Source organism: Clavelina lepadiformis, chromosome 1, assembly GCF_947623445.1.
Source record: "Clavelina lepadiformis chromosome 1, kaClaLepa1.1, whole genome shotgun sequence".
NCBI classification, from domain to species: Eukaryota; Metazoa; Chordata; class Ascidiacea; order Aplousobranchia; family Clavelinidae; genus Clavelina; species Clavelina lepadiformis.
Genome location: NC_135240.1, coordinates 1,688,502 through 1,697,386, shown reverse-complemented (window position 1 = coordinate 1,697,386; position 8,885 = coordinate 1,688,502). Strand labels below are relative to the sequence as shown.

Below are 8,885 nucleotides of genomic sequence, written 5' to 3'. Positions count from 1 at the left end.
GAATTTCGTTTTTATATGTGACAGTCACTGTTTTTTTTACTTTGTAATTAATTTTGCAAACAATTATTGATATTGATTATTTTTATTAAAACATTTACCCAATATATGAGTTTACTCCTATCAATAAAACCTTCAAATATTTTAAGTTCTTTTCAGAAAATAGGTTATAAGTTTGTATAATATTAAGTATTAACGCAATTGATCGTCAAGTAGTTGGTATGCCAGTTGACGTTTTGTTAAAATCAATCAGTGATGGGATTTCACAAGACGTTTTTAATAAAGAAGGACAAGAAAAGAAATTTTCCTGCAAATTTTGTGATAAATCATTCAAATGCAAAAGCAACTTGAAACAACATTTAAGAACTCACACAGGTGAGCGACCTTATCAATGCGATGTGTGCGACAAGTCATTTACCTAAAGCGGCAGTTTGAAAGCTCATGTAAGAACTCATACTGGAGAGCGTAATTATCACTGCAAGTTATGTGAAAAGTTATTTACTCAAAGCCAACATTTAAAGACTCATATGCGAATGCACACTGGTGAGAAACCTTATCAGTGCCGAGTTTGTGTCAAGTCATTTACCACAAGTGGAAGTTTGAAAACTCATATGAGAATCCACACTGGTGAACGACCTGATAAATGCCAGGTGTGCCTCAAATCATTTACCCAAAGCTACAATTTAAAACTTCATATGAGAATTCACACAGGTGAACGACCATATCAATGCCAGGTGTGTCTCAAGTCATTTATCCAAAGCTACCATTTAAAATATCATATGAGAATGCACATTGGTGAGAAACCTTATCAGTGCCAAGTTTGTGTCAAGTCATTTACCACAAGTGGAAATTTGAAAGCTCATATGAGAATCCACACTGGTGAACGACCTTATCAATGCCAGGTGTGTTACAAGTCATTTTTAGATAGAAGTACTTTAAAAGCTCATATGAGAATCCACCATGGTGAGCGACCTTATCATTGTCAAGTTTTCCGCAAGTCATTTACCAAAAGTGGAAGTTTGCAAGCTCATATGAGAATTCACACTGGTGAGAAACCTTATCAGTGCCAAATTTGTGTCAAGTCATTTACCAGAAGTGGTACTTTAAAAGCTCATATGATAATCCACACTGATGAGAAACCTTATCAGTGTCAAGTTTGTGTAAAGTCATTTACCCAAAGGAGTAATTTAAAAGCTCATATGAGAATCCACAATGGAGATTGATCTTATTATTGCCAAGTGTGTCAACATTCCTTTTCCCAAAAGAACAATTTGCGGAGTCATGAAACTATTCACACTGTGAAACGACATTGACAATGTTTAATGACAGATGCATTAAACAAATATTAAACCTCCTATTGAGGAGATCTAAATATTTTGAAGTGGTCTTTGGACAAAACTTAGCATCGAAAAATATTTACAAACCATTCATCCAGATGCTGCATCCATTTTTTTGTGTTTTATTTGTTCACTTTTACATTTTTTATCAATGACTTTGTTGTATTTATGAAACATAAAATTGCACCATATGGTTGTGTTGGGCAAACAGCTTGTTTTTTCAGGAAGTTTATCAATGCAAGGTGCTCTAAAATTCGTGTGATAAAATTCATATGATAACTCACACTGATAAGAAACCTTATCAATGCCTAGTGTTAATATCGCTACTCTCGTGATATATAATCCTGGGATATACCCTAGCAGTTGGCGCGCTTTAACGTCCCAGGTCGAGTGCAGAATTAGGCTAAAAATTAGCATGAAAGTAGCTAAAAATGGGTTTTTTAGACCAAAAATTCTAGTTTTTATTTTGCTCCTCTGTAAAAAATGGTTGAATCATGGTTTTTTGATGGCCTTTTATTGAATGGTAGTTAAAAGCATACTAAATTGACATGCAAAATTTCAGAGAGTCCCATGCAGGATTTTTCGAATTATAAGCCTTTTAGTAAATTTACTGTATAATAAAAGAAACAATTTTAAGGCATTTTTTGGTGGTTGACGCCTCCTTAAAGGTAACTGGATTAAAAGTAAACATTGACTTTCCGTACAGTACTTAGCTTATTTTAAAGAAGTTAGTTTTGTTTAAACTTCGGCTTTTTGTCATAACAATTAACAACCTCTCTACATCATGTTCATATATAAATATATTTGTGGTTTAGCTTTTTTTTACTTATAAAACGAGCTATTAACGTTTTTGCCGATGTTTTACATACAGTTGTCATTATAATATTACATGTCATCGTTTTCAACTCCAGCAATAAAAGTTAATGCCGCCGCGGTTTTGCCCGAACCATTGACAATTCCGACAATTGTTGTTCATTTCAGAATATACCCTTACAGTCCGTTAAATTTCTATGAGAGAAAAAATTTAAACAGTTGGCTTCGGAACGAAGTCATGTAGAGCGCATAGCGATAATCTCGCAACATAGAACCATGGAATAATGGACTATGTAAATATTCCCCGTTTTTATGGAAGGTCATTCGAATAGGTCGAATAGAATTGTCCATGTACATTTGTACAATACAAACTCGCTTTGCTTTGCAGCGAAGGCGAACTGTAAAAGGCACACGACAATTTTTGTACAACGTATGGATTGTATGCCATACGCTATTAGCAGAGCCAGGCTATAAACTGTACAGTAGGCCAAAACAAAACAAGGAAGGCGTGGACGTTTTCGACCAAACGGCGAGAAAATACACAACTCATGCAGCAAGTAGACGATGACCTTTGGCTGTTTTGACAAAACTTCTGGACATAGTGGAGCTAAATTTCTGGATTCTGCACAGAAAATGTTTCGGTAGCAAAATCGGCCGACGAAGCTTCATACTCCAGCTTACGCAGGGGTTGAGGGATGCTTACGCGGTGAAGCGGAAGCAGGTGGTCCAAAGAAAAGTGAACCCAGCGCAGAGAAGACCATCTGGTTGGTTGCATTTATCGATAAAATAATAAAGACAATTTCAATTTTACTGGCAAAAATAAAACATACCGGTTTAATCGTATCTCTACAGGAGGAACAAGTAGGTGATGAAAATAAAAAGGAAGAAAATTATGACTATGATAGCGTCGTGGGCACGGGGAATGGACCAGCCGGATCAAAACACAACACATTGGGATCTTCTGAAGTAAGACGGCTTCCGACATACGTTTTTATTTTGATAGTCTTCAAGTTGTTACCACTAATTCTTACGAGTATTTCCGCGCAAATTGATTCCATAGGTTTAGACTTGGAAACTTGACCTGAAGTAATTTGTTATATAGATCTCAGCGGGTAAAATAACATACCTCAATTTCAATCAAACAAAACGGCAGCATATGTTTCTCCTGGATATCCCCACACGTGACTGTGATTAACGTGATTGTGATTAACGTAACCAAATGTATCTCGCAACTTATACGGGTGACAAATTGCACGAAGTAAAAATTACCAAATGTATTTCGCAACTTATACGGGTATCAAATTGCACGAAGTAAAAATTACCAAAGGTATAACGAAACGTATACGGGTATCAAATTGCACGAAGTAAAAATTACCAAATGTATCTTGCAACTTGCACGGGTATCAAATTGCAAGAAATAAAAGTTACCAAATGTATCTTGCAATGCATACGGGTATCAAATTGCAACAAAAAATCCTCGTCGGACCTAGGTTGGCGCGCTAACTATAATCTTACACGATTCGACGTTGGGCCTGCCAAACATCACTAACACACAGCGTTTTTACGCGTTTGAGAAAAGGCTTAATTTTCTCAAATTTGAAACAGCAAACACAATATTTTACTGCAATAAAACGCTTTCACCATTTGACGCAGATGAGTCGATCTTCGTGTCTCTACAAGTAAGCGCTGTTTCGGTAATAAAGCGATTCTTTGTCGACCATCGAGCGCCATAATTCGTCAGAGTCGGCCCAGCTGAAACAAACAAGACGATTAGAATGTGAGCTCCCAGATTGAGAACAAAAATAACAACACGTGGGGTTATGGTAATGTGAAAGTTAAACTTGATGTTAATAATAGTCATATAACAAGATAAAGATATAAACAAGACAAAATATAATAATGAAGTTGTTCAACAGGCCAAAACAACGGCGACCGAAACAACCAAAACCATAGCATCTCATAACGAAATCCAATAAATGTCACAAAATGTACATGGCTCTAACATTCCTTACCTTTTCAAGTTTAAATATTTGTCCTGAAATGTTGTACGAATTCGCAATGTGTGCATAACCATGGTTGCTAACTTTTGCTTGCAATCTTGTCAATGAACGATTTACCTTACAAACTATGACACAGCACAAAAATTTATGCTCGCAACTATTGGTTGTCCTAATCCCTTGAAAATACGTCATAGGTAAACACAACAGAAAGACGTCAAAAAGTTTCTTTGCTCTAAGAAATACGACTACAAATAAATGTGCCTGACTCTGCAGTTTCTTTGCTTTGTTGACCACAGCTTTTCGTGTTCCCTACTTCTGGTTGTTATTTTACTGCTTTTTAAAGAAAATCACAAAAACACTGCTTTCGATGACCACATTGACGCGGTACTTTTAGAAAACCCATTTAAAAAAACTGCCACTCCACAGCTAATTACCATCTCACAGTCTCTCGAATACCTATAAAACGTGGACACGTGGTGGAAACAACAGACCTAGCTCCCCGGGACTCGACACACGACAGTCCGATGTGGTACGTTGGTATGAAGCCAGCCTGTTGAAGCAAGACCGCCTTTCTTTCTTTTAACGCAAATGTCATTTACACAGTGGATTAGAATCGGATTTAGCCAAACGATTTATCGAAAATTAAGTTAGACAACCAAATGCATATATATTGCACTAATATAAGTATTTTTTTTCTCGTACGCGCATTTCCTAGTTTCAGACAAAAATGACAGGAAAGCGAAAACAATACGTCCACTGATAAACCCAAACACAGGCGCAATATGAACTGAAATGGTACCAAGCGCACAAACATTTATTGCTTGCTAGCTGTGACAAATGACTTAACGCCGTTTTGTAACAAAGAGTAAACCAGTAAGTAGGCCGTCCCAATGAAAGGTTCTGCTTTGCGCATTAGCAGAACGCCAGCAGTTTTTCGGTGTCTACAAAGACCTTGATGAAATATGTGGAAGTTCAGCCATTGTGGAATCAAAACAGTTAAAACTACAACTAGCAGTTAAAACGAAAACTAATACGCCGCATATTTTCGACGGCATATTTGCCAAAGGCCGGTTTTCCCGCATAGTCTAGTACAGGGGTGTTCAAATGATTTCTGCCATTATCCACCATAACCAAACCTGACAGCATGATGATCCACTAAATATGAATAGTAATTATATTGGACATGCTTTAAATTTTATGGTGCTTTATTCATGAAAATGTACCCTACAACATATTAATAACTTTGTAATAGTCAAAAGTTAAAGGTGCTAGAGCTGCAAGATTATTTCAGTGAGAAAAATGATGAGTTGGTTTAGATCCCACAATAGCATCGAATCGGGGCTTTCTGTCACTTACTGATATCCTCATAAGCTCATGAAGATGAGCATTTATGAGCCTCGTTCTATGCTTGTTTTTTACAAAATTCATTGACGAAAACAACGACTCACAAAGGTACGTGGAAGCGAAGCAAGTAAGGATCCTTTTAGCCAGCCTTGTTATAACTGGGTACCTTTCCAAGGTTACAAGTGATAACCAAAATACAATTGGATCTGCGATACAAATCTCATTTTTACTGCTTCAACAATGCATTCTTTAACGACTTCAGCATCAGTGTATGTCATCATCCGCTTGCCCAGAATGTGACTGATGCTGAGTGTTGCTTCTGTGGCTTTTGATTGCTCAGACACAAATGTTGAGAGGCATTGTTTCTGAGAGCTGGCAGACTCATCTAAACGGTACTACGACACCTTATCGAAAGACACTTTATCGAAAGACACTTTATCGAACGACACCTGATCGAAACGACAGCTGATCGAAAGACACTTTATCGAACGACAGTTAATCGAGCCGACAGTTGATCGAACGACACTTTATCGAAACGACAGCTGATCGAACGACACTTTATCGAACCGACAGTTCAAGCAAGATTTTTGCGTGTTTCTCAAACATTGAAACAATGAGCCATTGTGATGTGCGGTCTTTGTAATGGTGTGCATTAATGAATTGTGATGTATATATCATAAAGTTGACGATTTATATTTTATATCTATATTTTAGATTTGTATCATAAAGTGTTCGATTTCGCATGGCGGCCGGCCCGCCCACATATTAATAAGATATCACAAGAATACGCACGAGAATTACTAAGTACGAGATTGTCTGTACAGTAGACAAGACTAGTCATTATAGATACAAAGAGTAAGGAATTGAAGGCAAAATTTTATAGCAAGGGGCATGTCGATGCCTGACTTTTACACAAAGTAGCTTCTTGAAAGTAGTCTTTATCCTAGCTTGACCGACAGCGCAAAATAAATGGCTTCGATGTGGCCAACCCCGCACACACATTTGCAATCGTTAATTACTAGAAACCTATTCGTCGTAGACTGGCGAGATTATTACAGGTTAGTAGAAACATCATCTGGCTTCCTGTATACATCATAATTGTAAAACTAAAGAAAGTGAATTTAGTGTAAATTAGGTATTCCTAAAAGTGACACATTTCTATAAATTCTTCTTGTTACGCCGCGCCCCCGCTGTGAAAAGAGAACGAAAAAGAATAGTTAGTCAAGTTATTGGTGCGTAAATGAGTAATATGTTTCAATGCGGAGAGAGAGCAAAATTATATAAATATCACAATATCTCAAAAATTACAAAATCCAACTTTATCAAACAAACATGGACAGATAGCTGAACATCACAATGACCCATTGTTTCAATGTTTGAGAAACACGCAAAAATCTTGCTTGAACTGTCGGTTCGATAAAGTGTCGTTCGATCAACTGTCGTTTTGATTAACTGTCGGTTCGATAAAGTGTCGTTCGATCAACTTTCGGTTCGATAAAGTGTCGTTCGATAAACTGTCGTTTCGATCAGGTGTTGTTTCGATCAGGTGTCGTTCGATTAAGTGTCTTTCGATAAAGTGTCGTTCGATTAAGTGTAGTTCGAAAAAGTGTCTTTCGATAAGGTGTCGCGTCACGCATCTAAACAAGCAACTTTTGTTTTCTGGCCCATGAGCCAGGCTTGTATTTCTTATTAAAATGTTTATGATGAGTAAAGAAATGTCGTTTGATGTTTTGACTCTTTATCATGCTTAGAGTGCAGTCACACAATAAACATTTAGGTTTATTGCTTGGGTTGAGCACAAACAAGTAATCTTCAGTCCATTCACTATTGAATTGTCTGTTTTCTGAATCAATTTTGCACTTCTTACTGGCCATGTGGATAATAGCTCTGATGATGCGAGAAAGAGAACAGAATGGCAGCTGACCAGAATCAGAATAGAACCAGAATAAACGCAATTCTACATTTGCACAGACCACATTGCACACGTAATAGTTTCGTCACAGACACCATTAAGTTCGCACACCAGCATTGTATTAATAACAATGACAGCAGCGAGCAAGATCGACAAAAGTAACTTACTGAGTGCAGAGAATTTAGCACGGAAAGAAATAAAAGGGTTCCAGGTCAATTCAACACAAGGACGATCCAACCCCAGGACGATTCAACCCACGGACGATTCAACCCAAGGACGATTCAAACCCGGACGATTCAACCCACGGACGATTCAACCCGCGGACGATTCAACCCGCGGACGATTCAACCCGCGGACGATTCAACCCACGGACAATGTTCCCTCTAATTTTTCACGAGTCTGAGCAAACACAGTAACTCCCTGAGCGGTCCCTTGGACCACTGTGAGCAACATCAGACGTGCCACGTGCGTACTTTGGCCATTATTATGCGCTTATTTTATTTTTAATTGAGGTTGGATATTTTTCTTGTGCGCAGCACAGATTTTCTGTGCGCGGAGACCGTGTCAGCAGTGCGCATTTGCGCACGCGCGCAGCTTAGAGGGAACATTGCCCACGGACCTTTCAACCCACGGAAGATTCAACCCACGGACGATTCAACCCGCGGACGATTCAACCCACGGACCTTTCAACCCACGGACGATTCAACCCCGGACTATTCAACCCGCGGACGATTCAACCCACGGACGATTCAACCCCGGACGATTTAACACAGGATGATTCAACCTACGGACGATTCAACCCAGGACGATTCAACCCACGGACCTTTCAACCCACGGACGACTCAACCCCGGACGATTCAACCCAGGACGATTCAACCCACGGACCTTTCAACCCACGGACGATTCAACCCACGGACGATTCAACCCCGGACGATTCAACCCAGGACGATTCACGGCAAGGAACAAAACTTCCATGTTTGGATTCAAATGCCTCGCTTTTGTTACGTTGATCGTAGGTTTGTTTTTTTTTGGTAATCCCGCCGTTTCTTCCCGATTGTGCAATGAGTAACCAGCGTACTGTTTGCTAATCTTACAGAGTTAATAAGCGTATTGTGGGAAACCAACAAACCGTGTATGCTATGGTCAGAAACGAACAGACCGTTGTCGTGAAGGGTTATCTTGAATGATCTCCTCGACTACAACGAGTCGATAAGAGTTTACAAAAATCGAAAGGGGACAAAACCTATGAAAAAAGTTGAAACTTAGCATGACTTTATTAATTGTATCGTTTCCTCTTTTGTTTCTTGTGGAAAAGCATAAACAAAAAAAGGATAAAATAAATTAACATCTTTTTAATTTGGTCTTAATGATTGGCTATATTTCTAAGGACTACGGTTATTATTACTTTTAATGGTTTTTGAGAATAGGATGTTTTTGGGACGAGTTTCACCATAAACTTACTTCGACAAAAAACGTTTATGT

The 8,885-nt window shown here is 38.4% G+C and overlaps 1 pseudogene; it reads left to right on the top strand.

The window, feature by feature from the left end:
- The first annotated feature begins 218 nt into the window (after positions 1–218).
- LOC143452239 (uncharacterized) lies at positions 219–1,220 on the top strand (annotated as a pseudogene).
- The last annotated feature ends 7,665 nt before the right edge of the window (positions 1,221–8,885 follow it).